The sequence below is a fragment of the Pteropus vampyrus genome, unplaced genomic scaffold, assembly GCF_000151845.1.
Source record: "Pteropus vampyrus isolate Shadow unplaced genomic scaffold, Pvam_2.0 Scaffold9, whole genome shotgun sequence".
In the NCBI taxonomy this organism is placed as follows: Eukaryota; Metazoa; Chordata; class Mammalia; order Chiroptera; family Pteropodidae; genus Pteropus; species Pteropus vampyrus.
The window spans coordinates 1,066,935-1,074,831 of NW_011888790.1; the positions used below are offsets into that span (position 1 = coordinate 1,066,935).

Here is a 7,897-nt window from a genome sequence, read left to right on the forward strand (position 1 = left end):
TAGATTGTGGTGTTTATGAGGTACTCGGATGCTTTTGAGAAAGATGATATCTAGCTCATTGTTGGATGAGTCCGGGGACTTGAGCAAATTTGGTTTTAAGTCTTCCGAATTATCCTGTCTATGAGCTTCATGAGGGCAGGCCATGTCTGTCTTGTTCACCACTGGATCTTCCTTGCTAGTGTGGCGCCTGGTGTAGGGCACAGAGGAGACTGTCAATATTTGATAATTGATCACCTGATTTCCGTTCGATCAGACTTGTGTCAGAGGTATCAAGAAAAAGAAGTTGGGTAACGGCAGTGAAGCAGATTTCTTTTGGTTTCAGGGGGAGTAATAGTAAACAATGGTGATAAATTATGTGTCATGTGAAAGTGAGACATGTAGGTGAAACGGAAAGTATATTGGGCTGGGGATGTGGAGACCTGGGTCCTAGGCCTGGTCCTTTATTAACTAGTGGAGGTAGCTTTGAGCGAGTTAACTTAACCACTTTGGGCTTCATTTTCTTCCTCAAAGGCCCTGTCCAGTTCTGTGACAAACAGTAAATTTATTCCAGAGCTGAATTCCTGATTGGGGGAAAAGTAACAGAGATAAAATTTAAAAGGGAGTCCATGAAATACATTGCGATGCCAAATGAATTAGTTTGGAAACAGCTATCTTAGGTTATATCTGGTTGGGTGGGGTTGAACTTAAGTGAATTGATTAGTCATTGCTGTTTGAGAAATGAATAGAATATGTAGAACTATTTCTTTTCCTAAAGAGGGCATGCCTTGGAAAAGAAATCAAGGTGGGGAGGTCATGGGTAGAGTATTTAATTCATCCATATATGGTGTCAATAAGATGGGTTTTATGCAAGCCACAGGGAACATTTAGTTGTTCCGAACTTATATATTGCAAGAGTTGTTAATAGAGTGTCAAGAAGTATTTAAGAAAGGGCCCGTTAGCAGTGCCATATTCCTCAAACTCAGGGCAGGATGGATGTGTGAGAGTCATCTGCTTCTTGAGAATGCTAGGACAGTGTGGATAGTTTAGTCACTGTGCTTCCTGGAAGGGTGGATGCTTGTGGGTTGGTGTGCGGCATGTGGGAGTGAGGAATTTCCTTAATTTTTTGTTTTCAGTGTGTCCTTTATTCCAGCTGGTCCGCACTTACCCTTGCCAGGTAAATGTTCCTAGAAAACTTTTAGCAAGTTAAATCCTGTTATAAACTGCCAGAGTCTATTGTCTAATAGAGGCTTCCAGAGACTTCTGACCCCCTCTTGTGTAGAGTGCCTTACTTGGCCTCTCCATTCCCAGATCCTAGAATACCAAGTTCAAGGCACATTTCCTATGTCTTATCATCTGATTGTACAGAAATATTTTAGTATTGCCTTCCCGACAAGAATGAAAACTTTTAAGGGCTAGGAACCTTTGCTTTATAGAGGGCATGTCGAATGATTCATGAGTGTGATGATTGACGTGATTCATTATTGAGACATTGTCTTTCCTAAGAAGAATTATTTTTAATCTGAGCAATTTATTTAGAACTTTCATCTGTTTCTAATTCCATATATACTTCAGGGGACATCTTTAGCAAGACCTATGGGGAAAGATATTTCTTGCTTTTTTATTTTTTTAACAAGAGGACAATACGTTTTTATTTACTTTTAATAAGTTTAAATCCTTGAAGGATACAGCATTATACGGAGTCCGTGTCCAGTGGCCTTAGCAGGAAAGTTGCTTTGGAATTTGGCACAAACCATGCTGCTGTTTCCATGACGAGTTACCTTTCCTCAGATCACCCTGGTTTTGTTCTGTTTGGCACCACGGAGTCACTATGCCATTCTTTACCTTATACACATAAGCACATCCCTTACCTAGATAGAATTAAGTTTTATCTGGAGCATAAACACCTTCAATTTTAAGAAGAGCTGTGTGCTCCCTCTGGTTCCAGAGACCCCACTTATAGCCAGCAAAAATGTAGGCCTTGGACTACAGCCTTCTAGACATATTTCTTATTTTAGAAGTCCTGTTCCCAGCAGGCCTCCACAGGCTCCAGGATGGAGGAAAGAGCAAAAGATAATTTCTTTAAAATTGGGCTTTTTGACATTTGAGGGATTATCGATAATTTAGAATGATGTAACTGTAACTCCAAAGATATGGGCTAGGTGGAATGGTTCCTTTAAACCTGAAGAGTCTGAGATTTTCTGCTATTTTTTTTAGCTACACTGAATGTGTTTAAATGCATAATTATATGAAGTTTTGTTTTCAGCCATGGAAATCATAGAACATTATATTTTACTTGTAACTCCTGTTTTTTTCAATAAACATATCCTTGTATCCCTGAAATCTGTGGTGCATTTTAGATTTGCAAAATGTGTGATATGATAATATAAAGAGATGGCTGATTTAACTTCTTACATTTTGTGTTCATTTGAATTTGAAATGTTGGCCATGTGAAATGAGAATCATGTCAAAATGGTTTAGGTGAACTAAAATGTGTGTGAGCATTTTGTGGCAAGTAAAGCACTGAGTTTTCAGATCCTAAATGTTAGTTATTAAACATTATTCGAAGTATCTGAATTTATATATAAGCATTCCATTCATTTAGGCACTTACTGATTTTAACAATTTTAATGATCAGAAAGGAAAATGTGGACTGAACTATAATACATTCCCCCAGATGTGTAATTTGTCACCAAAAAAAATAGTCATACAAAGTTAAGCACCTTCTTGGAAATATTGAACCTTCGCGGCTGTCAGAACACATGTTATCCAATTGTGTCCACCCCAGGAGTTACTTGTAGCCAGTTCTCTGTGGCTGTTTAGTTCTTGTGGTGGGGAATGAAGGCAGTGTGAGTAGGGATGAAGTGGGGGATGGGCCAGATTGGAGATATTGGTAAATCGGGAGGATTTGGTAGCATTGAATGTGAGTGTTGGGGGTGATGAGAGAGATGAGTCAGGAATGAATGCTTGGTTTTGGCTTGGGTGACAGCAGGGATGATGCTGTCATTCACCAAGAAAGGGAATAAAGAAGAAAGATCAGATTTGGGTGGGGAGATAAGTTCAGACAGTGTATTCAATTGACAGTGTAATCAATAAATACTGAATGAATGAATCTGGATGCGTTATTTGAGATGTCTGTCGGATATCAAAATTTCCCAGGCTGGTCCTCCAGAAGACAGAGGAGGAGACTTGATCTGGGGAGAGAGCTTTGGGATTTGTTGAAGCCACGAGGTCTTCAGATAGAAAGAAGCATGGAGGATACTAGCATTTAAGGGGTAGGCTGAAAAGGAGGCTGTGTCTCTGGAGATAACCAAGATGAGTGGCGAGGGAGGTAGGAAGAAACCTAGGAGAGAGTAGGTGCCCTGGGAGCCGAGGTAGGGGCCCAGCTCAAGAATGAACAAGGGTTTGGTCAGTAGGACAAGTGCTGCAGAAAAGCCAAGAAGGACTGGGGTTGAGTCTTTAGGGAGTCTCTGGAGACCCTGAGAGGCTCTTCAGTGAACTGGGGGGTAAAAGTCAGACTGCAGTGGGAGGAGGAGCGAATAGCTGTGGAGGAAATGGGGAAAGTGAGTGTGCACTGCTCTTCTATGCAGCTTGGCTGGGAAGGAAAAGACAGTGTAATAAATTGAGGAGGCTATAGGTGGAGGGAGGTTGTAGGGCTCTTGTCATCATTTTTAGATGAGAGACTTGAGTGGATGGAAAGAACAGATATCAGGAGTGAGGATAAGGGTTAGCGGAAGGGAGTTGTTGAAGGAGAAGGCTGCCTTCCCAATGAGAGGGAGGGATGGTATTTGGACCACAAGTAGAAGAGAACTGCTTAGAAACGATGGCTGCTTCTTGGAGAAGGATGGTGGCAGTTAAATCTGGAAGCAGGCACAGGCTAAAAAGGGTGGGTGGGTAGGTGACTAGGGGTTTGAATTAGTGGCAGGTGGGCATGAATGGAGGACGTGCGTGTGTGTGTGTAGAGAAACGTTCAGAGGCAGAAGACTGAGTGCTGATCTATCTGAAGAACCAGCTGGGGTTGTGGGTGGAGCAAATGGTGTCATGCTGTGGGTGTGGTCTGAGTAAGGAGGAATCATGTAGGGAGAAGTAATGTGGCCGGATCTATGATTTTGAAACCGATGGCAGAGTTTAGAGAGAGAGGGAGAAATATTGTTTGAGAGGCTGTTGTTACAGTAATCTGGGCAAAGGTCATTAGGGCTTTAAATGGGGCAGTTGCAGCGGGAGAGATGATTCCAGAAGTTTGAGTGGGCAGATTGGTACCTGTTGACCAGTGTGGGGAGGGAAAGGAAGGAGAAGAGGGAAGGGAAGAAGAAGGAGGTGGAAGGTACCTGAGAGGACGTCATTGTCATTGTGGAAGTAGAGAACACGGAGGAAGAGAAGCAGGTATAGTGAAGGGGTGGGACAGTTCAGTTTTAGGCACATTTACAGAACTTTTGTGTAGCTAGCGTTCATCTGACAACCAGAATTAGGGGTCTGAAGTGCAAGAGAGTGGTCGTGGGGTGAGATCATCATCCGTGAATTGGAAATAGTTAAGATTTATTTATTTGAAGGAACGAGAAAAATCTTGATGTGGCTATGGACTTTAAGAGTAAACTTCTCAGACTACTTTAGCATATTTTTAACTTTCTTAGAAAAAAGCCTCCAGATGACCAAGATGTGGACATGTGCCCCAAATAGCTGAAAATTAACACGACAAGATATTAGGAAATAAATTTGAGAAATTTCAGTAGAAATGCTGTTATCTTAGTTTTTTCTTCTCAGGTTAAAATTTGTGTCTTCAATCCTTTTATTATTTTTGATAAGAGACTTCAGAAGACTGGTGGGGAATAACTGGTTGTATTTTTAAAAAGTCCTTGAAGGTGAAATATACTGTGTTGAATGTGGTATCATTGCATTTTATTCCCTTGCTTTTGTACCAGTGGATAACTAATAATTAGGTATATTGATGCAATGTCCAGAGATGAATTAAAAAACAAAGTGGTTTAAGTCTCCTTTGGGGAAATAGGCTGATTACAATTTATATTTAGCTAAATACTGATTTGTAGAAACTCGCTTTGGGATTTCCCATGAAATCTACCTTTTTTTCTTTTTGCTTTCCTTCCTACAATGTGTAAGCAGGTAATATTTCTGTTCTGTGGAAATGTTAATTAAAACAGAAGTGAATTTTTAAATCTGTGGAATTTCCAGCAGTTTGGTGGGCGTTCTAGAATTTATATAGGGATGTGAGTGATTGTGAGTGTTCTCCCCAACCCCCTGCTACTCTCAGTTGAATTATTGTACTAGTTCCATTTTCATTTAATGCTGTAGGAGAGAGATTACTATTCCTGCTTTTATGGTATCAACAAACATTTATTGAGTGGCTGCTTCATACCCAGTGCTTGGCTCTAGGGATTCGGAGAGAAATAAGCCAATATCCTTGCCCTCAAGAGCATACTTTGTAGTGGAAAGTCATAAAGAGCTGTTGTGATATTGTGATTTATTAAAATAAATATATATTTCCACCTGGAACAAAACTCCTAATACCCGTGGAATTTTCTAATTGTTAAGGGCTATAAAAGTGAAGTGTCTTTTGTTATTCATAACAAGCCCCTTTCAACCATACTTAAGTTTATGTTAATGAGGTGACTTGAAAACCCCTAAGGATTGGGAGGCTAGTTGCCAGGGGGAACCAACCACATGACTGGAGAGTCTGGGCAGGGGATAGGGACCAAGGATTGGATTGGCCAGTGATTTAATCAGTCATGCCTATATAATGAAGCCTCCATAGAATCCTTACTGAAGGAGTTTGGAGAGCTGCCTGGTTGGTAGATACCTGGAGGTGCTGGGAGGGTGGTGTACAGGGAGAGGGCACAAAGCTCTGAGTCCCTTCTCATACACCTTGCCATGTGCATCTCTTTCTTTAGCTATTCCTGAGTCACGTCCTTTATATTAAGCGGGCATTAGTAAGTAAAGCACTTTCCTGAATTTTGTGAGCCATTGTAGCAAATTATCGAACCCGAATTGGGGGTTGTGGGACCGTCAGAAGCACAGGTGACAACCTGGACTTGCCGTGGGCATCCGAAGTGGGAAGAAAGACTTGTGGGACTGAGCCCTTAACTTCTAGGGTCCACGTTAACCCCAGGTAGATAATGTCAGAATTAAATTGCAGAACACCCTGGTGGTATCTGCAGAGAATTGCTTGATGTAGGGGAAAACTCCACATATCTGGTGTCAGAAGTGAAGTTTTGTGAGTAGTAGAGCAGAGTACAGAAAGTTTTTTCTTTCCACTGTAAAGAGACCATTGCCGATACCTGTGGAAGAGACATAGTGACTGCTGATAACAATGATGGCTCACGTTAGTGGCATACTTGAAATGCATTTTACCTTTATAGGTTCAGTTCATCCCACCAACTCAGTGAAGTAGGCAAGGTTATTCTCTTTGCACAGAAGAGGCACAGAGAGATTAAATAGTAGCTGGTAAATAGAGGAACCATAAGTAGAAACTGAGCAGTATGGTATGAGAACCCACACTTTCAAAGAGTGAGGAAGTGGCAGTCAGCCTAGTTAGTGTGACTCTGCCGCGTTAGCAAAAATTGGGATGAGGACTTAACGCTGAGTGCATGGAGCTTGGGCTGAGAGTTGAGGGGGTGACAGGAGGGGAGGAAATCAAAGAGTTAAGGTTAAGTTAAGCCTGGATGGACTAGCCTGAAGTCAGCTGCTAGAAGGTGACAATGGAGACCAGATTATGAAAATAGGCAGCAACTCCTTTTACATCAAGGTTTACCCTGAAATCCCTAAAAATACATAGTTTTGCATATATTGCTCGTTTACCACGGACATTCGGAGAAAGCCTAGGACCTTTTAGTTTATAGTGTTCTTATTTTCATACTGATTACATTCATTGTCATCCCCCCAAAAGTACATGTATAACATGGGTAGAAATTATGATGATGATAATGGGAGCGGCTCACAATTCCGAAAATGTTGGGGGTTTCTGCGTGGTTTATTTTAATTTAAAGAGCAGTCTGTAATTAGTAGGCTTTGGAAATTCGTTTCAAGAGATGTAAATGAAGGAGTTCTAGAAGCTAATTGTATACTGCTGCATTTTTGTTTTCCTCTCAGATCAGAAAGAAAATTTAAAGGACCTGGGTGTGTTCCAAAAATTAAAGTAAGTCAGTCACACCCATATTGGCACACCGAGATTGCTCAAATATTTGCAGTAAGTATTACTGAGCAGGGACCATGCACAGAGCTTAGTACTAAATACAGTTGGGTTTATTACCAGAGTCCTCCTTCCGTATAAGGAACTCTCTGGGATTTTATAGGGAGACCGACATAATAGGATGCCACTTGTGAACAGTAACAGCTGTGGAAATGAGCATAGAGCAACCCAGAAGACATTAAGATGAATACATTTAGGAGACCCATAAAAATACCCTTGATTTATTCATTTGTGCAACTGTTGAGCAGTGGGCACCTGGAGACTGAAAAGAGGCAGACCTATTGGCAATACCTCCTAAAGGTGGAAGAAGCTTGGCTTTTGGGTGTTAGAGAAGGATGGAAGCTCAAACAATGATTTATTTATTTTTTTTCTGTAGAAAAGGTACTAGTGTGTGTTTCGAAAGGTTTAGATTGCCTCAAAAGCAATGAGTTTTATAGACTTAGTTTCAGAAATGCTGTGTGACTCTCATAGGGATCATCTCCAGGGGTAGGTAGGTAGTATGAGTAGTTACTTTCTAAAAACACCGCAAAGAATGTGTATGAGATTGGGAAAGCTCTTAATTTAGGATGTCCCCTTCTACTCTTTCCCATAGTTATCAAATCAGATATTTCTGCAAGAGAGTGCAAGATTGTAATAGAAAGGAAATTAAAGGAAATTATATTTTGAACTATTATATTGTCAGAGTAAATATGAATTTCTTGAAGCAGGTCAAAACGTTAG

General features: G+C 40.9%; 1 protein-coding gene, 1 long non-coding RNA gene and 1 pseudogene across 3 annotated transcripts in view; 2 read left to right on the forward strand and 1 right to left on the reverse strand.

Moving 5' to 3' along the window:
- RASSF3 (Ras association domain family member 3) overlaps positions 1-7,897 on the forward strand; it is a 68,980-nt gene that overhangs the window by 13,915 nt on the left and 47,168 nt on the right. The window lies entirely within an intron of this gene.
- The window catches only part of LOC111729585, a 25,635-nt gene that overhangs the window by 13,759 nt on the left and 3,979 nt on the right, over positions 1-7,897 (forward strand). The window lies entirely within an intron of this gene.
- On the reverse strand, positions 1,146-2,057 carry LOC105301126 (annotated as a pseudogene).